At 43.4% G+C, this 22,117-nt stretch overlaps 1 pseudogene; it reads right to left on the bottom strand.

Moving 5' to 3' along the window:
- The window catches only part of LOC139182978 (uncharacterized), a 28,026-nt pseudogene extending 5,909 nt beyond the window's left edge, over positions 1–22,117 (bottom strand).

Below are 22,117 nucleotides of genomic sequence, written 5' to 3'. Positions count from 1 at the left end.
TCTCCTGCATTACCTTCTGAACAATTTCCTCAGATCTCTCCTCTAGCTTTATAATTCTCTTTTTACTTATACTTAGATTTCTGTTTATTCACCCACTTAGTTTCTTTTTTAAACTTAAAAAAATTGAAGTGCAATACATACACAGAAGTGTACACAGAAAAAGCATTGTTGAATTAATTATTATAGTTACAGTAACAAATCAAGAAACAGAATGTTGCCAAATCCCAGGTGCCCTCCCGCTACATCTTCCCAATCACACTGTCTTCCTCTCCACTAGAGGTAACTACAATCCTGATTTTCATGGTAATCTCTGTCTTGTATTAAAAAAAAAAAAAGCTCTACCACCTAAGTATGTATTCCTAAACAATATAGGTTAGTTTCATTTGTTTTCAAACATTATAAAATGAATACTGTATGTAAAATTTTCTCTCCTTGTCTTTGGACTAATATTATACATTAAATATTTACCTACTTTATTGTGTTTATCTGTGGCTCATTCATTTTTGTGTGTATGTTTATGTACTATTCCACTGTCTAATATACCAAATATTTAACTATTCTACTACTATGAACATCTCATTGTTTTCAATTGGGGCTGTTATGAGCAATGTTGCTATGAACATTATGGTTCATGTATACTGGTACATACATATGCATTTTTGTAGGTTATATACTTAGAATAGAATTCCTGAGTCCTAAGATACGCATACCATCAAACTTACCAGATAATGCTACACTGTTCTTCAAGAGGTACTAAATTATACTCCTATCAGCAGTATATAAGCACCCCATTGCTCAGCAACCTCACCAATACTTGGTATTATAAGAAGAATTTTTTATTTGAGCCAATCTGGTGGATATCTAATAGTATCTTATTGTGGCTTTAATTTACAGCTAATAATTTAACTTGCAATTAGTGAAATGATACACTTCTGTCCATTTGGTTTTTATACTTGGCCACCCTCATAGATATGGTCTGCTGGAGCTGAAAATCCCTTCTCATTCCCTTATCTTTTCATAAAAGAGAATCTAGTAAGCAAATAAGTATCTACCTACATTTCCCAGGTTCTGCATACAAATTAGATTCCATCCAGAAGATATATGCATGAAAGATTTGGAAGGCAGAGCAGAGGGACCACCTTTCTCTACTTTCAGTGATGAATTTATCTTTGTGAAAGGAGGTGTGATAAAGAATGAATTGACTGAGGCTTCCGCTCCTCTCAGTTCAGTCAGTTCAGTCGCTCAATCGTGTCCTACTCTTTGCGACCCCATGAACTGCAGCACGCCAGGCCTCCCTGTCCATCACCAACTTCCGGAGTCCACCCAAACCCATGTCTGTCGAGTCGGTGATGCCATCCAGCCATCTCATCCTCTGTCGTCCCCTTCTCCTCCTGCCCCCAATCTTTCCCAGCATCCGGGTCTTTTCAAATGAGTCAGCTCTTTGCATCAGGTGGCCAGAGCATTGGAGTTTCAGCTTCAACATCAGTCCTTCCAATGAACACCCAGGACTGATCTCCTCTAGGATGGACTGGTTGGCTCTCCTTGCAGTCCAAGGGACTCCCAAGAGTCTTCTCCAACACCACAGTTCAAAAGCATCAATTCTTTGGTGCTCAGCTTTCTTCTCAGTCTAACTCTCACATCCATACATGACCACTGGAAAAACCATGGCCTTGACTAGACGGACCTTTGTGGGCAAAGTAATGTGTCTGCTTTTTAATGTACTGTCTAGGTTGGTCATAACTTTCCTTCCAAGGAGTAAGCGTCTTTTAATTTCATGGCTGCAGTTAACATCTGCAGTGATTTTGGAGCCCAGAAAAATAAAGTCAGCCACTGTTTCCACTGTTTCCTCACTTATTTGCCATGAAGTGATGGGACCAGATGCCATGATCTTAGTTTTCTGAATGTTGAGCTTTAAGCCAACTTTTTCACTCTCCTCTTTCACTTTCATCAAGAGGCTCTTTAGTTCTTCTTCACTTTCTGCCATAACAGTGGTGTCATCTGCATATCTGAGGTTATTGATATTTCTCCTAGCAATATTGATTCCAGCTTGTGCTTCCTCCAGCCCAGCGTTTCTCATGATGTACTCTGCATATAAGTTAAATAAGCAGGGCGACAATATACAGCCTTGATGTACTCCTTTTCCTATTTGTAACCAGTCTGTTGTTCCATGTCCAATTCTAACTGTTGCTTTCTGACCTAGCCCATTCAGTAATTTGCAAGGACTTAGTTCCTTGATTTCTTCCTGTTTAAAATCCCTAGGGAGATTTTTTTTTTCCAGTCCTGAATCCTAACTCATACAATGACTCTTATACATCACATAATCTAAGATGATATCAAAGGTAAGAAGCATCATTATTTTACTGAATTAAGAAAGCCATTACTGCAATTAAACTAAGACAAATACTTTATTAACACAGAAATTTTTGCTATCTATTTAAAGAACTAGTTCAGATTTCAGACATAGATTTTATAGTTTATTACTCATGTATTCATTAGAAAAAAATAGGAAATTCCCTGACGGTCCAGTGGTTAGGACTCCACACTTTCACTCCCAAGGGCCTGGGTTCCATCCGTGGTTGGAGAACTAAGATTCCACAAGCTGCACGGTGCAGCAAGTAAAGAAAATACATATATAAGGGAAATAAATGAATTAAGGCACTTCTAAAACTTCTTCACCTTTGGAGTCCATATATTCTGAATGCTTTTTAAATGCCATGCATTTGCACGGAATGGCATCCTCTGTGATCTCAAGGGCATTTCCTAAGAGTGCCCCGCATGGGATCCAGAATTTGTTCAATGTTGCTGTTACACTTCTTAACTAAAGAATTCCTATACCATGCACCACTAATAAAAATTTGAATTCCCAAACTGGCATGAAGAGAGGCAAAAAAAAAAATTATATATATACACACACACACACACATATATATATCATAGGAGAATGTGTTTTGATATGTTGCAATTGTTTTCCAGACCAGAACCCAGACCAAGACAAACTTCTTTGTTCTTTCCTTTACTAAGGAGCAGATATATTAGTTGCAGTATAGTTGTTTTATAATTTTTTTCAGGGAGCAGATATTTTTTCTACTCTTCCTTTTTATCTGGGCCAAATTTTGATTCCTATTCTAATAGGACCATTAAAATCCTAAAAAAAATAAAATAACAATAGTGGGTATTGACTGGAGAAATGGAATACAAATTACTTAATCTAATTAAACATATCAAATTGGAAGAAATAAGCAAACCTAAATAAATCTAAAGTTTATATTTGTTCCTGTATTTATAATATTTATTTATATTCCTGTATTTATAATATTTTAAAATTAACATTCTGATTGGTGTTTAACTTTAAGAACAAAACAAACAGAAAAAAAACAATCCTTTGATTACCAGAATCAGCAATCACTCCTAAATACACTGTAGAAGAAGCTTCAGGCTCAGTTCTCACATTTATGGTTCAAGTTTTCAGTTCTCTTCTTATTTTTGGTCCCTTAGGAGAATTTTCTTTCTAACAAGTTCAGCTATATGTAGTTTTTTAATTTATATTTTATCCAGTATTTCTAAGTGGTTTATAGTAAAGCATTTTTACTTGCTATAATTCTGGAAAGAAAAGCCCATTTCATTAATATGTTCTACAAAATTTCCATTTAACAAATGAGAAAATTAAGTCTCAAGGAGATTAAATCATTTCCCAAAGCTTACACAGATAACAAATGGTAGAACCAAGTTTAAACCTGAAGTCTTGAACTTCCTTGTTGAATCAGTGGATAAGAATCTGCCTGCCAAAGCAAGGGACACGGGTTTTATCCCTAGTTGGGGAAGATTTCACATGCCTCGGAGCAACTAAGCCCTTGCACCACAGCTACTAAGCCCACACGCTCAATAAAATTTCTAGAAGAGAACATAGGCAAAACATTCTCTGACGTAAATCATAGCAATGTTTTCTTAAGCTATTCTCCCAAAATGATGGAAATAAAAACAAAAATAAACAAAAGCTAATCAAACTTATAAGCTTTTGCACAGCAAAGGAAACTATCAACAAAATGAAAAGACAACCTACGGACTTGGGGAAAATATTTGCAAATGATGAAACCAAAAGAGCTTAATTTTCAAAATAGGCCAACAGGTAATACAAGTCCATACTGGAAAAAAAAAAAAAAAAAAACCAAACAACCCAATCAAAAAATAAGCAATAGAACCTAAATAGACATTTCTCCAAAGAAGACATACAAATGGCCAGTTAGGCATATGAAAAGATGCTCAACATTGTTAATTGTTAGAGAAACACAAATCAAAACTACAATAAGGTACCACCTCACACTGGTCAGAATGGTTATCATTAAGAAGTTTACAAATAATAAATCCTGGGACTTCCCTTCTGGTCCAGTGGTTAAGAATCCACCTGCCAATGCCGGGGACACGAGTTTGATCCCTGGTCCAGGAAGATTCCACATGCAGTGGGACAACTAAGCCCGAGCGCCACAGCTATTGAGCCCATGCTCTAGAACCTGACAGCCCCAACTCCTGAAGCCTGAACCATCTAGAGCTTGTGCTCACAACAAGAGTAGCCACCACAATGAGGAACCCTCTCATTGCAACTAGAGAGTAGCCTCTGCTCGCTACAACTAGAAAAAGCCCACACGTAGCAACAAAGACCCTGCACAGCCAAACATAAATAAATCAATTTTTAAAAATACATGCTGGAGAGAGTGTGGAGCAAAGGGAACTCTCCTGCACTGTTGGTGGGAATGTAAATTGGTGCAGCCAATATGGAAAACAGTATAGAGGTTCCTTAAAAAACGAAAAATGGAGTTGCCATATGATCCAGCAATCCCACTCCTGGGCATATATCTGGAGAAAAAGCTAATTCAAAAAGATACATTCACCTCAGTGTTCATAGCAGTACTATTTACAAGAGCAAAGACATGGAACTAACCTTACTGTCCACCAACAAGTGAACAGATAAAGAAGATGTATACACAACAGAATACTATTCGACCATAAAAAAGATTGAAATAATGCTACTTGCTGCAACATGAATAGACCTAGAGATTATCATCCAAAGTGAACTAAGTCAGAAAGAGAAACAGAAATGCCCTATGATATCACTTATATATGGAATCTGAAATATGACACAAATGAATTTGTTATAAAACAGAAGCAGACTCACAGACATAGAAAACAAATTTATGGTTGCCAAAGGAGAAAGCGGGTGAGGGAAGATAAAGCAGGAGTTTAAGATTAGCAGATATAAACTACTATATATAAAATAAATAAACAGCAAAGTCCTACTATACAGCACAAGGAATTATGTTCAATATCCTGTGATAAACCATAAAGGAAAGAACACAAAAAAGACTATATATATAAAACTGCATAACTTTGCTGTACACCAGAAACTAATGCAACACTGTAAATCAACTACAATTAAAAAAATTTTTTAGAACAAAAAACAAACCACAGTGGAACGTTGATGAATTTTTGAATGTTCTATTTTTAAAACTAGACTTCTGGAGACTTCCCTGGTGGTCCAGTGGTTAAGAATCTGCCTTGCAATGCAAGGACACAGGTTTGATCCCTGTTGGGGGAACTAAGATCCCATCTGCCTCCGGCAACTAGGCCAGTGTGCTGCGAATAGAGGGCCTGCAAACCACAGCGCAAGATCCTGCGTGACACAACAGAGAGTCTGCAACTATGACCTGATGCAGCCAAATGAATTAAAATAAATAAAATTATTCAAAAATAGACTTCTGGGCTTGAAAGCCACTTTAAAAGGGCATCTTGTCCATCCCCCTGCCTCCAGGCAGAACCACCCTCCAACCATTATTCACAGTCTTTGCTAGATGATAATTTCCCTGGGATCTAAGGTGCTACAGAAGACAAACTATAAATCCTTTTAGTCGAGCTCAGGCTTAGTGAGTCTCCCTGGCAGGGTTTTCTCCCGTGTCTGAACTCATTCTCTCCTTGTGCACCTTCAGTCATTCCTATTCACTGGGGAGAGACCAAAGAGCTTTCCTTGTCCTCTTTAAAATAGCATCTCTGCCCTCTCCCCAATACCCAGTAACTGCAACTGCAAGCCCCTATTGAATCACTCAGATCCTTTAAGCTTTCCCTTCTTTCTTCCATTTGGGTCATGAATTTTTTTCTTAGCTATTACTCCTGGTGAGTTATCTCCCATTAATGATGCTGACATACAGAACACAGATAAAGTACTATATAAATGCTAAGTAATCACACAGGCTTAGCTTGTGATACAGGTTATCTCAGACTGTTGTGTTATGGGATCAGCCCCCTGCTGACATTCAGGATGAAGTTTACCAGCTGCAGACTTTATTTATTTATTTATTTGCAATGGAATATTATGGCAAGTGCCAGGGCTCTAATAGGAGCCTTCAAAAAAAGAGTGTGCTATTATTTGCTGGTCTGTATGTTTGACATGCATAAGTGTGTGGATCTTTAAAGTATGCTAATAGGTTTTCAGAATTTGGCTGCTCTGGGAGACCAGAGCAAAGTCTTTGTGTTCAGTATTAATCAGGATAAAGGTAGAGAGAGATCCAGAGAGAAGAGGGCCTGAACACCAATTCTGGAGGAAATGGGCACACATCCATAACACAGACACTCAATCTGCTTAAAATGTTAAAAAAAAAAAAATGTTTTGACTACATAGTGCCAAATGGCCAACATAACTGATTTTTCATTGACTTAACTAAAGCATTCCATTGTGTAACTGCAGTCAACCTCCAACATTTGGGCAGAACAAGTGACTATAGACCTATTCATTCTCACGTTCATTATGTGACACCAATGCAGCTGTTAAAAAATGAAACTTTCAGTCATTAACCCCTTACAATATCAAAAGTCCTCACAATATCAAAAAATTAAAATTTTGTCATTAGAAAACAGAACTAAAAATTTATTTGGGCATTTTGTGGACAACTATGGTCATCTTCGGAGAAAGCAATGGCACCCTTACTCCAGTACGCTTGCCTGCAAAATCCCATGGACGGAGGAGCCTGGTGGGTTGCAGTCCATGGAGTCGCTAAGAGTCGGACACGACTGAGTGACTTCACTTTGACTTTTCACTTTCATGCATTGGAGAAGGAAATGGCAACCCACTCCAGTGTTCTTGACTGGAGAATCCCAGGGACGGGGGAGCCTGGTGGGCTGCCGTCTATGGGGTCGCACAGAGTCGGACACAACTGAAGCGACTTAGCAGCAGCAGCAGCAGCAGCATGGTCATCTTCTGATCTTCTTTTTCACCAAACTTTCTGGCCATTTGGATAACACTACATATGTGATATATGTGTATTCTGACTATATCTAAGAGGAAGCTTAGATTTTATAAACAACTTTCACACTTAATGGATGAAGAAACAGAGTCAGAGAGAAAGTAGCTTACCAAAGGACAGTCTGCTATTAGGTGATAGGTATGGACTAATAATTCATATATTTTTATTCCTACAGGATTCAGTGCACTTTCCTCTATAGCACACATGCTAGTGGCAGTGAGATATTGGACTAATTTGTTGTAGTTCGTTCAAAAAAAATTAAGCAGTATGTTGCTTGAAGTAGTTGGTTAGCTGATATTCTTTCTTATAGACAAAAAAAAAATAGATAAGATGATTTAAACACCATTTAAACTCTACTGTTCTCTTAATTTTTTCTATAGTATATGAAATGGGTAGCAGTTAATAGCACTTGTGTCTCTGTGTGGATCTGAAATGGTGTATCTCCATATATGTGCTTTTCTAATACAGATATATATATATATTAGAAACACATATAAATATATATATATATATGAGTGTTATTCAGCATGTGTGTGTGTGAAGGGGTCAGTGCTACACTTTCTTCCACGGGATATATGCTTCTCAAGCTCTCTCAGCAGTATGCCTGCTAATCTATTGCACTACTATATTTGTTGGTGCAGTTTCTGCATACTTTTTCTAAAGGGTTCCAGAAGAAACACAATCAGAACATATAAAGACATGTACCTGTAGCCTTAAACACTCTGATGGAGACATACAGACAGGCACATGCTGCCACACATTCCTTAGCTCTTCCCTGGATGCTCCTGCAGTAGCTAGAAGATATTATTGCTACTTCAGGCTGGAACTGAGGAAGCAGCTTGCTTTTTCTGTTTATCCTCTGTTGCTGACCAAAGATGACTGCATTGCCCTCCTTTGCTTGGATTTTACTTCTTTCTGAAAGGTAGCCAGGGCAAAATCTTCCTCCCTTGTCAGCATTACAGCCACAAACACCTTTACCCAGAAATTCAAGTTTGGCCCATCTTTTCCTGCCAGCTTTATAATTCAACAGCTTCCTAGCCTCTTCTCCCATAACTTCCTGTTGCAAAATTTCTGTTCAACCAGACTCCTGCACTCTGCACATCAACACACTCTCCAGTCTCTAAACTGCACAAGCCATTGCCCAACCTGGGGCACAAGCCGTTCCCCACATCTGCCCTCAGCCCCATCTCAGCTCTGAGCGACGTCCCCTCCTTGAGGATTCCTCTCTGGCACATTCCTCCAGCCTCTCTTCAGCTCCCGCTCCTCCTCCTCCCTGTGCATGGACGTCTCTGTCACCTCTTCTGTCTCTCAGTCTTCTCATCTTTTTTTTGCTAGGTCCTGAGCCCCTGTTCCACCTCCACGCACAGATTGGATAAGTCTCCCGCTGTGCAGGAACCCAGCCTCGCCTCTTGTGGTGTCCCCGCCCCCCGTGTGGGCAGAGCCTTGCTCTCCATAGGGGTGTTGATTGACAGACTGGCTACGGTAGAAGCTCAGCCTTGATACCTCTCCTATCTCTTTTCTCAATTAATTTGATGCGTTTGGCATCCATTACTTGAGAGGTATTTTTGAGGTGGAGAGGAGTGCCAGAGGCTTTCCTCCTGTTCTTTCCCTTCCCAAATAGACTAGTATTTCAACCTGACAGCTCCCAGCCAGTCCTCTGGTGATGGGGCACTAAGGGTTCACTTTCCTGATGTTTTCATTCTAAAGTCTTTGCCAGGGTCATGTTGTTGAAGTCTGCCAAGTGACAGCAGCCCCTGACCCTGCTACTGAATCCTACACATTTTACAGGTACTACCGTTGTCAGAAAATTATAGAAGCCAACAGCAAAAAAGAGGGAAAAAAAGGGGTCTTGAGAGATCATCTTGGACATGCTCCTGTCTCTGGTCTAGTACTCATCGATTTCTGCTCAGGTAAATTAGAAAAGATCTAGTATTCAAAGTGATACACAAGGAAACTGGCTACATACTCTTCAATTCCCATTCCATTGTCTAACAGCCCTCACTGTATGTAAAAAAAGAAAGGGACTTTCTTTTGACTGAAAGTCCCTTCCCACTTTGGCTGTTCTCAGAAAGTGGAGGATAGTGAACATAGCTTACTGTACACTTGAAAGTGTGAATTAGAAGACTGGACATGATCCAGAGAAAATGGGCCAAGTGGCCATCCACAATGGATTATTCAGTCTTTAACCCAATCTGCCATTATTTCCAAAGACCAGGCTACTTTCCAGACTGTTTTAGTTGCTCTCTGTAGACATCTGAAATCCCTCCGTGCTGACAATTGTAAGCAGGTTTCTTAGGTGGTAAGAAATGGTAGGCAAGATTTCAATGCCTTTTGTCTACCTACATCCCACTCTATAGCTCTTCCCCTAGAGCAGGCTCAGAAAATGCCACTTAATAAAATGCACACTTAAAAGGTCTCTGTTATGCCAAGCAACTGTTCCTAAGCAGGAAGAAAATGTCATCTGGTTAATCCATCCACTCACTACAATATATCTAGATATTTTGAAATAACCCAATGAAGGGTTGAAGTTTTCCTTTATCAGCATGTAGACAGCCCTAAAAACTTATAGCCAAGCAGGATCCACATATAAAGTAAACTGTATCATTAACACTTCTGCACTTGGCATGCTGTTGCTGGACAGGCTTTCTCCCCACCTGGTGACCCCAAGGCTGGCCTGAATGGCTTGGCACTGGCTATAAAGAGGGATGCCAGTATCTCAAAAATGCCAGAGTCTGGCAGGCATTTTAACTATCAGACAACTGCTGTGATTTCCATAAAAGAAGTAAAATGCAAAACAGAACTGCAGAGAGGAAAGGGCTCAGTTCCTAATATTGGAAAGGGCCAAAAACCAGGAATTCATTCTCTGAGAGTGAGCCTAGTCTACAATCTAGGCAAGAGGATGGGAGAAGTTTGGGTGAATTAATTCAAAACAATGTATTCTCGTTACCTTTGGAGAAATGCTTACATACCAGCCATTTTTGCAGGAGACCAGTGGGGGCCATTTCTACAAAACCTAGTGAATGAATGGTGATTCTTTACTCAAATTTGGAAACACATCAAACTAATAATTCAGAAAATCTACTTAAAAATCATAAATTGTCTAGACCTCCACTCTCTATATATCCAATTAAGTAACTAATGGCCAAAGTTCTGCTTCATTTGGTGCTACGTACCACTACAGTAGCCCTAATCTGGTTAGTTTATCTAAACTCAAAGTCACTGGACATTGTTCAAACCAATCCCCCACTGTCTCCACCTCTCAAACCACTAGTTGATCTGAAACAGCAGGTGAGGATAGGGGGAGGGAAAAACTCAATGCTAAGTAATAAGTCAAAACTACCCCCTCCTTCCCTCTACAGGCATCTAGACTGAAGCAATCCTGAATTAGGGAGAGGAGAAGATATCACATTAAATCAAACTCAGTGCCTTGAAGATACACCAGACTGAATATTCTAATTACAGATTTGAAATTGTATATATGACTTGAAGTTGTTATCAGACTGTCACCTAAGAAGAGGCAGAAGAATCTTGGAGCCTCTTGGAGTTTTAATCCCAATAAAGGTGACCTAACATCCATTGACATTTATAAGGGACGATTTTGTTTTTAAAGAACATGTTAGTCAATAATAAAATCCAAAATGTACAGTGGATCAAACACAATAGGTTATTTCTCCCTTGGGTAAAGTCCTAGGCAAATGATACCTGCCAGTGGGCAGTTCTTCCCCTGAGAATCTCCACTGTTCCCTAGGGCCTCAAGATTAGCATTAAACAGAAGAAGGAGACAGAAAGCATTGGGGGAGGGGATGGGGGCACATCCACTTATTAAAAGCTTTGGCTAGAAAATGGCATTTCATTAACAAAAACTTGGTCATGTGGCCACATCAAAATGCAAAGGAAGCTGGGGAATGTAGTCCAGCTGTGAAGAGCTACCAGATTTGGGGGAAATAATTGCTATAGAGACCAACCTGGAAAATCCTCAAGAAGAACCAATGGTTCTACAGCACCTTTGTAAGAATACTTCTTTCTACAAAAGGAAGAGCATCACTCTCCAAAGAGATCTTTTTTCCCAGATGGCCTGTGTTGGTGAATGGGGTAGAGAAAAGATAAGGAGGAAAAGAGAGGACTCCTGTGAAAGAACAGAGGGTACTGCAATCAGGTGGCCATGAAGATGGACAGGGTCCTGCAGCTTGCCTGCCCAGACCTTCCACTCACAAGAGACCGGGTTCTTCTCCCATGGAACTTCTGGCCTCTTGTGTAATGAAGATGTGCCTAAAACCCCTAGGTCTTGGGAAGTGTGGAAGGGAACACAACCCTAAAAAACTTTTTGTTATTGAAAAGAATCCAATAAAACTTAACCCTGGACACAGAGGCCATAAAAATCCAGTGAAAGCAGAAGAACTGCCTGGTCTCTCAACCCTAAACAAAATCATATTTTACACGAGGGTAATTCCAAAACTGGATTTAAGTTTTTTTTTTTTTTTAATGCTTCATTCTGGTAGGATCAGAAGACACATCTGGCAGAGATGAGGTCATCTCAAGAGGAGTTTGAATATTTACAATTAAAAACAAAAAAAAACTTGCCTCTCTTGGCGTCTCACTCCTCATGGGAAGCAAACAGCTTCTTCACTGGATTTATCACCTAAGGCAAAGTTTCCAGCAACTTGTTATCTAAATTTCAGGCCTCTGGCTTGCTATTAAAAATAAAAGGGCATCTCCGTTCTTCACTAGATGTTCCATTCTGCAGAGACACTCATTACCTTATTCATGTATGTGTGAAGAGAACGTTTTCCTGTTCCCCTAGTTTCACCGGAGTTTTACGTTAAGCACCCTTCCCCGCTAGGTTTCTTGAAATAATCTGAAAGTCACGCAGGAAAAGCACACTGAGGGAGACAGGTCTGTCAAATCCCAAAGCAAAGAGCAGCGGAGGCTTTCTAAGTAAAATGAAACAGACTTAGGGAGGAAAGAATTCGTTGCTGCTGCTACTGCTACGTCGCTTCAGTCGTGTCCGACTCTGTGCGACCCCATAGACGGCAGCCCACCAGGCCCCGCCGTCTCTGGGATTCTCTAGGCAAGAACACTGGAGTGGGTTGCCATTTCCTCCTCCAATGCAGGAAAGTGAAAAGTGAAAGTGAAGTCGCTCAGTCGTGTCCGACTCTTAGCGACCCCATGGACTGCAGCCTACCAGGCTCCTCCGTCCATGGGATTTTCCAGGCAAGAGTACTGGAGTGGGCTGCCATTGCCTTAGTGGGTTGAATTTACTCCGGGTCCCCGCAACGCCGTGAAGGAGTAGAACGTCGGTTCTGGGAGTTCCAAAGCTGCGAAGTGAGGTCTTTGGAGGCGTCCGGGATCCGAAGGCGTGGAGGATCTGGGGTTCCCGGCGCAGCACCCCGCGGAGGCGGGAGATGAGTACCCGCCTGCAGCGGCCGAAGCTTGCACACTGCCTGGACAAGGAGGTGAACTTCTGGAAAACGGTTTTGAGGAGCGATCAGTCCTGGAAAGGCGAATGCGGTTAAGTGATTCGGTCCCCTGCAGTGGAGGTGCTTCGGCCTCGGCTTCTGGGAAGGGCGGGAGGCGCTGGGCGGATGCCGGGCCCTAGTGAAGCGCCCATACACACAAGGTCCGCTAGGAATGTTTGAAAACACGTTTCTCCCCATTCGAGGATTTTTTTTTTTTTCTTTTCTTTAAATCTGTTCCCCTCAAAAAAACAAAGATGTGAATGGGTAGATGCCACCTGGTCTGGGAACTGAGATTGTGACTCGGGCAGATTTCGTTTGGTTCAGGCTGAGAAGAAAAGGGTCTCCAGGCCCCAGGCTGGGAGCGTGGGACGTCTGTCTGAAATGGTGCAAACCGTCTGAGGCTCCTTCGAGAGGGGCGCGCGACCCCAGCTGCCCAAAGACTCAGGAGGTTCCATGGAAGCAGGCGTCGGGACCGCTGGATCCCAGATCCCCATGGGGGAGTCACAGCCCGCACCCCTCGAAGTCACCGCCCGGAAGGCGCGGGTCAGCACACGAGGCCGCAGGGCGGAAAGGGGAAGGATTCTCCTGCTCAACTGCGGCCATTCTCTCCGCCTGATTTCATCAGTTCTCCAGGGAAGATGAGGAAGCTGCTGGGGAATTAGATAGGAAGACAAGATTCGCGAGCAATTTGAAAGGCCCTGGGAGAGAAAAAAAAATTAAATAATTCGGCTGAAGTTTAAATAAAGGTCTGGAGCGAGATTATGACCCCGCCGGCTTTTCCACTGAAGACCCTCCCCCATTAGTCTGTACCCCCTGAGCTCGCTCCTTCAGGAAAAGGTGCCTTTTCGGCCTTGAGATGGGGGACTCTCCCCCACAGTTTTAGATTCTCGAAACTGAAGCTACCTTGTCATCAAGGCAGATTTTGAAATTTCACAGGTATGTTTCCTATTCAAATAGCATGGCCCACATTCTCCAGGTTCACCGTGTGGGGCGGGTCATAGACGCAAGGTTGTCCGTGGACGGTGCGTGGGGAGGGCAGTACTAGAAAGCATCATCGCGATGAAATCCTGAAAACATTCTCACAACTCCTCCTCTCACCTTTGGATTGATTATTTGTGTAATTTAGGAAGAGGAGAATTCTAATTGCTTGTGGAGACTCTCCTGGATGGAGAAGAAAAAGAGAGAGGAAAAAAAAAGGAAAATCTAATAGAGACCAGAGCAGTGTGCTCCACAATGGTGGAACGGGTCCTTTGTGCATTTTTCCTGGCTTAAAAGGACAGAATCTGCCTTTCCAGGGCACCAGTTCCTCTAAGGATATGGCTTCTGCTGCGATGAAAGGCATAGAACTAGACACATTTGTCAGAATGCATATATGATATAGATATGAAAGAGAAAGTGAGCAAGAGGGAGAGAAAACATGGGTTTTCTCCTTATGTCAATGAAAAACATATTTCTTGGACCTCCAGGGTTTTTTCCAGGTTGATCACAGCTGGGTAGGGCTAGCCCCCTCCACAAATGCAATCGCAAAGTGAATTTGGGGCATCAACCCACTTGAACTGGTACATTCAGATCCATATTCCAAACTGGGCAAAACATCTGAGAGATTCCTGCCCAGCTCAGAGCCTAAGGAGTGAGCCTTGAGAGGCCAGCATGCAGAAGGGAAGGAAGTCTCTTCTGTTTGCACCCAGACAGCCAGAATCCAGGGACTAATGGAGCAGTCATTTTGAGGGAAGAAGGGATGGGACTGTTCTTTCTTCTTCCTAGGACAAACACATTTGGGAAACTTTTTTTCCGCCCAAGAATGAGGAGGCTAAACTTTAAAAGGTAGTGAGCCTGTTCTTCTTACTGGCAGTGTTTGAAAAGAGAAGTTTGCCACTGCTTATGAGCCTGCCCCTGCCATTTGAAGGACAGTATTCTAAAGAAAAAACTTAGTATTCAGATATTTGTAGGCCTATAGTATATATGCACTAGGTTTAGAAGTACAACTGAAACATATCCAGTTGGAGGGGATATTGTCTTCGTGAGTTTCTACATGAACGCATGCATGACTGTGCCACTTCATACATATTATATAAGCAGATGGTGACAAATATGTAAATAAGCAAATGGCAACAAATACATAGCCACCCAGAATTTAATACCAAGATCCCTAACATCTGAATATTTGCTTTCTTCCTTTACCCTAAGGCAAATTAACATTTAGGAAGCTTTGCAGAAGTCTGTTCTCAGGGCTTCTCTGCCTCTGGCCTCCAGCCTTTCCACCCACCCATCCACCCACCCACTTAACCCCACTTTTTTTTTTTTTAAACCAGGGATTCTCTCAACTCTTTGGGAGAAATCTTTGTAAGTGTATGATTTTTTTAGAAGACCACTTTCCTATCCCAAGATTGGACACAGGGCATAGAGAATAAGGGGAGGGGTTTCTTTCTCTATTTAGGAGGTACCCTTTCCACAGGAGCAGGCAGGCAGACAGAAAAAGGCAAAGGAAAGCTGGCTGATTCTTGGACATGGCAGTGGTGGTTATCAACAAAAAATCCACAGTTAGGATGCGTCCCTTCAAATAAGCACAGGAACCCCTGGAGGCGCAGGGACCAACTTCCAGAACCATCAGATCGCAGCAGCACGCCCTAGAATTCCAGGCACCCGCGCGGACCCGCGCCTCCCCACACGCCCAGAGCTCTCTGGGATCTCATTAGAGTCCGCTCTGCCCCACAGAGAAGTGTACTCACCGGTGTGCTCGGCCATCAGTGCCCACGAAGTGCACCCAAGTGCATCAGTCGGGATTACGGGTGTGAGTTGTGACTGTGACTGTCCCCTGGTTCTGCGCTGGCGCCACGGGGAGTGGAGCGGGAGCTTGCGGGCGCGTGCGCTCGTCCAGCTCTCCTCACAGCTCGGTCATTGATGCTCCCGGGTGAAGCGGCTTTCGCCAAGCTTCAGTTTAGTCGGAGTTAGTGAAATCAAATACTAAATAATTATCATGTAAAAAACACAAAATCAGCCTGTTAAAATTAACGGAAGAGCTCTCGGAAGTCTTGGGAGCAATCCACAAAGAAAAGAGAAAGGAATTAGATGCTGGTGCCGCGTTCCCGGCGGAGCCAGGCGGCAGTGATTGCTCTTACTGAGGGGACTAGCCATCCAGGTTCCAAAAGTGACCCGAATCTCCTAAAAATCTGTGCAGAGGGAAAAAATACTCTGAAAGAACAGTGCCAACGCCGGGACTCTGCCAAGTTTGGCTAGATGGCAATTTGGTTTCTGGCAGGCACGTAATTCCGCTAAGTGATGGCTGGGGTGAAATGGGTCTGAGAATTATATACTGCAAAGTTCATCCTGGATATCATCAGACATGGTGTCTTTATTCTCTCTTAAATAGAAGGCTTTTAGCAAAATTGTTAACAAGCATTTCTGCCTACATACATGCCTGAATACCATCTCTGCTCAATAGCTAACTGCATCAGAGAAAACACTGGTGAAGGTGATTATCAAACCCATGTGTCTGTCTCAATATGTTTTTACCCACCAAACCACAGGTCCACCAGACTCCCCACACACATCTCAGCACTGGCATAAAGACAATTAAAAGCTTGGCTTTCAATTTTAAAAAATTTTAAATGTGATTATGTTGAAACATATTCAAGGGAAACATTATTAATTTTTTTTACAAAGAGTAACTAATTAGATGGAGATGGGTATCTGAGGGTATATATCTTATGTTAATATTGATCTAAAGTTCCCTTAACATCTAACAAATCATATATTACATATTTATTTGTTTAGTGATGATAGGTCTATAATAGATGACAGAAATATATCTATAATACTTCTTTGGAGAGAAGTTCATTAATAAACCAAGCACTGAAAAAATTACTAGTGCTTCAAATCACAAATGCAGATTCTAGCAGAAAAAAGGTTGTCCTAAGTCCTCAGAGTAGGAGAGGAATTGCACAAGGTTTCCTTAACCCCTTAGAAATAGCATTTCTGTGGACATAAGGATGATCTTTTCTCCCATCCATTTGCTTACAGTGGTTCAGCTAAAGGAGAGAAGACCACCACTGTAGAGAGCTGGAGTCAGAGGATCCTCTTGGGGTCTCCCCAAGCTCAGATCCTGTGTTTCCCTTTCTTTCACCATCCTCAGCCTACCCCCACCAGCACCTCTGTCATGATCAACCTGTCTCCATGCTAGCATAATGCATAGCCATCGCCGTGCATGTTTCCCAGCCTGTGTACTATCCAACAGTATTCAAAAATCAGGACCCTACAGTCATGCTCCCCAGAAATGCTGAAAACCACCATGTGCAAGAAGTCTAAGGTGTTCTCTATACCTTGAAATATACTTTTTCTTATCTAAGTTAAAATTCCTCTGACTATGCAAATGAGTGTGGTAATCTTTCAGAAGAGAGAAAATGGATGTCTGAATCCTCCTTTCTAGTTCTTTGGATGTCATCGACTTTACTGCGTGCATGTACAAGACCATAACTAAGAGAGAAAATTCTTCTAAATACATTCTAGAGAAGGAGAAACTGGAATTAGAAGGAGGAGACAGTGAGGGAGAGAAAATCTAGCAGTTCCCTACTTACAGATATCATAGGGACAGTTTCCTTCCAGTCACTAATAGTTCACCAAATTATATCTTTTTAGGAAAGTGGAATTAATTGCCACCAGCAGAAATCTTGTCCCAAGTACCTACTGAATCTTCTTCCTGCCTTTTTGCTCCATATTTCTCAAGCACAAACAGCTATTTTAGCAAAGAAGTGTTCTTCCCCCTTTAGCTGAGTCTTGGGTTTTCATTTCCCTCTTTTTTGGAGATAGGAAAACTACATTTTCTTTCGTTTGGTGAGGGATCTTCTGAAAGTTCTTTAATTTCTGGTGTCCAGCTCAATTATTTTCAAATTAGAATGATTAGAATGCATCTTCTGATGTTACTTCTGAGGGTATCTGGTCATTGGGAGAACTAGGCTGTAATCCATTTAGAGTATAATTTCCCCCATTCCTCATAATGAAATATACATACAACCTCTTACCGTCTCTATCTAACTCTTAGGAGCCACTAAATTCCAGGTGTCAGCTTCATGATGGAATTGAGGGCAGACTTTCACCTAGTTAGAGAAGAAATGTTCAGCCCTTCAGCTATGCCTTTTATATTTATTCTTTATTTGGGACAGGAAAAACAGTCCATTTTGATCCAGAAGAATGCTGTATTGAGGTCTACAATCCTTTCTCAGAAAAATGTTATTTTCCATTATCTTCTTTTAAAGTAATCTGAAATCTTAAAGAAACACACAAAAAGGCGAGGGGGAAGGGAAAGAAGGGAAGAAAAAAAGAAGAGAAGAGATGGTCTGTCTCCTTTCTAGAAGCCCCAGATTTAAACTTTAAAAGATGGAAGAAATTATCAAAAGTGATAAATACCTTTTCAAGCGTTCGTTTGTTGGTTTTCTGACCAAAAGAGCCTGTTGTTAGATCTCTGCAAGGAATTCAAATACAGCCCCTAGCAAACACTACTCCACCTCTTCCCCAACCCCCCTCAGCTCCCTTGTCTAACTTGAAAATGAACTTGGACTTCCCTCTCAGACAGGCCCTAAAACCAGGAGAGATTTTATTTGTCTGTTTCTAAAAGGTTTCCAAAAAGGAGGAGGTGTTTGGGGGAAGAGGAGGGGGACAGGGGGCTCTCTTCCACTGCAGAGATGGAGTAGGGGTAGGGACTCTGGGCCGTAAGAAGAGGGAGAGATACTTTGTTAATTTTCTTAACTCTGTTTATTCCCAGAACTTCTGTCCATGTGGGGTGGTGGGAGGGCAAATGACTGGCAGAGATGCTGCTGAAAAAGAAAAAGGGAATAGGAAGAATGAAGATAGAAAAGGGGTGGGGCTGAGGAAGGAGAGGTTGAGGAGGGTTGGAAAGGGTTTCTGTGAGGCGCCTGGCAGGGCTGAGAGGGCCAGGATGCGAAGCAGTGGAAGAAAGAGGGCTGAGGCAGGAATCCTGGAGCCCACTGGAGGAGGCTTCCTGAGACTTCCCCAGGGAAGTGGCTACCTGATCCCCCCCACTCAACCACAGAGCACAACAAGCAGGGTCTGTGATTGAGGGCAGGCTGGAGGAGAATCCAGGAAAAGATTGGAGATGGCAGCCTAATCCCCCACCTTCCTGTGGATCCCTGCAGAACCAGAGAGGAATGTTTAACGTGACTTCCCAAACTTTCAGCCAGCAATGCAACCCTAAATTGACAAAGAGGGTAGGTTTCCCTAAGGTCTAAGACAGGGAAGTGAATAGGGCCTGGAGGAAAGCAAGTTTGGGTTTGAGAGCAGAAAGCAAGTTAGGAGCAAAGCAATGCTTCGACCCATCCTGGTCCTATCTTCCTTCAATTGAGCGGCCCAAGGAGGGAGAACAATAAAGGTGGAAGATGCCAGGCTGGCAGCTGCTGTCCAGGAGGTGAGCTTCAGACTGGAGGAAAGGTCTGGGTGGATCTCCTCTGAGTCCAGGCTGTGAGGGTGGAGAGAGAAAGTGGAGAAGGTTCCAAAGGAATCCAGGAGCCTGGGAGTGGCATCTGCATCTTCATGCTAGAGCCAGGGAGATGAGGGGAAAGGAGTCAAGGAGGGAAATGGGCAGGGCCAGGGAGTCACAGCATCAGTCACTTTTCTTTCCTTCCCTACCAGTATCACCCTTTGTGACCCACTGGGAATTACCGCTGAATGTGTGGAAGGCTCTCCCATAGCCCCTGCTCCCCCAACTCCCACCCCTTCCTGTTTGTGGCCTCTCCATCCCCCAAATCCCTTTTTTTCCTAGTTAGCTCAAGTCCCATGTCCTCTGTCCTCTACAAACCTCCTCTTCCCTCCTGCCTGCAGCTTGTATCCTGGACCTGAAAGGGCCCCCCAAACTCTATGCCCGCCCACCAAAGCCCCAAGTCTGGGCAAGAATCCAGACCCCATGGTGGTAAGGCTCTTTGTTCTCTTGCAGCCTCAACCCACTCCCTCCTCTTTTTTTAAAACTGGAATTTCTCCCATAAAAAGGGGGGGGGGGAGCAGGAGCTTCAGAGCTTCAAGCTCTTTTTTTTTTTTTCCTTCCCCCTTTCCTTTCTTTTTTCTGGAGAATATAGAGGAAATAGAGGAAAGGGTGTATGGGAGCAGGGAAATTAAGGGAAATCAACTGACGCTTGATTTCCAGAGAAAGCGATCTGGGCATTGAATACGGGGCACACAAACTTCATTTCTCTCATTCCCTTCTCCCTAATCTGGTATTCTAGCTACACCCAGCCTGCAGTGTGTGCGGCAAGCTTGAGAGCTCCTGCTCCAAATGCTGCTAACTTACCCCTCCGATTTGGTCTCTAACACAGCAGGCCAGGAATTTCACCCCTCACCTTGAGAAAGACACAGACATCTGCTTTCTCATTTTCCTGGTATTCTCCTGGAGGTGTCTAAGTAGAGAGCAGGATAAGCATATAAACTGTGTATCCAGAGAAAGAGACAGACCAGCAGAGATCTTTATTTGCACAGAGAGGATTCGAGCCAGATATCTTCATGCATACATTTGGGCTTTATCCACAAGAACATGTGCTGAAACAGTGCATGGAGCCTGCCCACAACCCCAGAACCACAAGGCCAGGCATGTGCACGCACCTACACCGCGCGCGCGCACACACACACAAACACACACGCTTCCAGTAAGGCACATCGAATATCTCTTTTATATATTGGAGCCTCTGAAAACAAGAATTTCAGAGTTGAACTTAGCAGTGAACCCAGTCCATAGAGGACGCTGAGCGAAGAGTGGCTCCCGTGGCCTCCCCATCACAAATGTCCCTTTGAAAAAAAGAGCGGAGCGCGCAGCCCGGGGCTTCTGTACGGGGCTAGAGGATCTGTTTTCCATTTTCCTTTAGTATGATGAAATGCTCCGTCCTTTCCTCCACACACCAACATCACAGTTAGAGACCGAAGGGTCATATTCCTATTCATTCCTCTTGACTTCCTGTCAACCGCAGTCCAGCTCCATCATCCGTCCGCGAAGCCCCGGGCGGAGCGAGGTGTGGCTGCGTGGTGGGGGGTGAGCGAGCGCCCGGCCTGAGGATTTCAGCGCCTGGCTTTCTAGGGCGGGATCGCTTCATCGCCTCTGAGATGTAATTACGCTTCCAGTAGTGCATATTCTCCTGGAGTGCTTAATTTGCTTTTATTTGTGTCTCAGTGAGATCCACATTTTTTTTTCCGGGTGAGGAGGGAGAAGCGACCCCAGGCTTAAAGTTAGTTAACCAACAAGGCTTTACTTTGAGCCTCCTGCCTCAGGCTCTCTCCTCGAAGCCTCGGTCCCCACTCCCGAGGCGCCCCACTCTTGGAGTCGGCAGTTTCAGGTGCAGAAGGTCTTGGGGGAACCGAGGGAAAAAGAGTGAGGGATCGTTCAGAGCCTGCGGACGCTTCTCCAGTGCTTTCAACGCCCTGAGTCCTGAACTTTCGCTGCAGCCTTCCCACTTTCTCTAGTCTCTTGGGGGCCTACATCTTCGGCCGGTCTTCCTTGAAGGAAGGGGACTTTTCCCTCTCTTTCCACCAGTCGCTAAATTTTGGCCGCACAGCACCGCTAATAAATGGAATTGTAAATTGTAAATTTGCTGGGTTAATTAAATCTATATCTCACTGCAATAGGAATAGTTAATATAAACCTGGAAAAGAACATACTATTAATTTTATTTATTGCTGGGCCGCCCGTACCCAGAGCCTTTCGCTATTCTGCCCCTTATTCCCAAAGGCTGGAGGGACTCGTCTGTCTTTGGGTTCTGGAGCGGGGAAGACGCGTTGGGCTAGACCATTCCCCGTACCCTGGAGTGAGTCCTAGGAATGGGGTTGCCATTTCAGGCCCTTTGTTTCTCCCGGCTGCCCCCCATAGCCTGGTCCACCTCGCCCGGGGGTTCTCTGCGGGGACCCGGACCCCGCACTTCAGAGGAGGGGAAACCAGGGCCTCTCACCACCCCAACACCTGCCTCTCGGAAAGCGGCAGACTTCTCCACCCACCCACCCCACCAGCCAGACAGCAGGCAGACTCGGGGTCCAAGGTCACAGGACCCAGTCTAGACTAGCCAGGCCGTGTTTGCTTTCCTCCTTTTATCTTGACCTTGGGGGCCCCGAGAAAGAGAAGCCAGTTTCTTAGCCAAGAATTGGCTCCCAGCAAGACCCACCTTCCCCTCCACCCGGCTCTCTTCCCTCCACCATCATTGCCCTCAAAACGCACTCAAGCTAGCCTGCTGACGTTTCCAAGATTCCTGATATATTTTTCTTCCTACTGTAGCTAGCCCAGCCCGAAGCCTTCTTTCTGGAATTCTGAGGTGGCCTGTCCGAATCAAGATCACACAGATAAGGATTACAGCTCTTATCCTAACTCACCCACGCCAGGGCGCTCTCCAT

Source organism: Bos indicus, chromosome 5 (genome assembly GCF_029378745.1).
Source record: "Bos indicus isolate NIAB-ARS_2022 breed Sahiwal x Tharparkar chromosome 5, NIAB-ARS_B.indTharparkar_mat_pri_1.0, whole genome shotgun sequence".
Lineage (NCBI taxonomy): Eukaryota > Metazoa > Chordata > Mammalia > Artiodactyla > Bovidae > Bos > Bos indicus.
This window is presented reverse-complemented; position numbering and strand designations above follow the sequence as displayed.